General features: G+C 40.6%; 1 pseudogene; it reads right to left on the reverse strand.

Moving 5' to 3' along the window:
- Nucleotides 1-476: 476 nt before the first annotated feature.
- On the reverse strand, nucleotides 477-628 carry LOC111812448 (annotated as a pseudogene).
- Between the last annotated feature and the right edge of the window lie 254 nt (nucleotides 629-882).

Consider the following 882-nt stretch of genomic DNA (forward strand, 5'->3'; position numbering starts at 1 on the left):
TCCAAAGCCAGATTCATTAAAGGAGCATTTCAGTGTTTCTCATCTGACAGACACATTGACATGGTCTTGAAGTTTGAAGACTTGAGGTGTAGAGGTTAAGCACTAGAGAAGATGCAGACTACCCTTTGCAGAACAATGTTAAAAAGTCAAAATGAGGCCATCTCAGTAGGTTTTAGTCTGTATAACCAGTCCAAGAAACAAACAACAGCAACAATTGATTTGTCTCCTCTAAAACTCATATTGAAATGTCATCATCGGTGTGACATTGTGGTGAGATGGTGAGGCCTGTGAGAGGTGGTTGGGGCACTGACAGGGAGTCATGCTTTTCTTAGGACAGAAGGTTGTTACAGAGCAAGGAAGGTCCTCACGTTTTATCTCTTCTGTACAATCCCACTTTTATCACACGCCAGAAGCAGTGTGAGTTCTCCCCAGCTATGGCTGTCCAGTCATGGACTTCCAGCCTCCAAAACAGCAAGATAGAAGCAGCCTCTTTTGATTATAAATGACCCAATCCCAGGTATTTTCTTGTAACAGAAAATGGATTAAGAAACTGAGGAATGCAATGGATAAGCATCGCTCTGGAAAAACCACCTTTGTGATCATGGTATCTCCCCTGCCAGGTAAGTAGAGTGTGAAAATGAGGTAAAAAAAGTAAAGCCATATTACCATGTTGAGCTGTGAAAGGCTCAAGTTAACCACTTCTGACATTGCCGTTCCTACAGATAACCCACTACTATTATGGACTACTGGACTAGATTGGATTATTTTGCTGAATTCATGCACCTACAATATTTAAATGGCAATGGAATACCCATCTCTAACAAAACTAAACAAAAAAAAGGGGATACAAAGGAAGGACCATTTTGTATCTGTATATACAAA

This window comes from Octodon degus, unplaced genomic scaffold (assembly GCF_000260255.1).
Source record: "Octodon degus isolate 3935 unplaced genomic scaffold, OctDeg1.0 scaffold00124, whole genome shotgun sequence".
NCBI classification, from domain to species: domain Eukaryota; kingdom Metazoa; phylum Chordata; class Mammalia; order Rodentia; family Octodontidae; genus Octodon; species Octodon degus.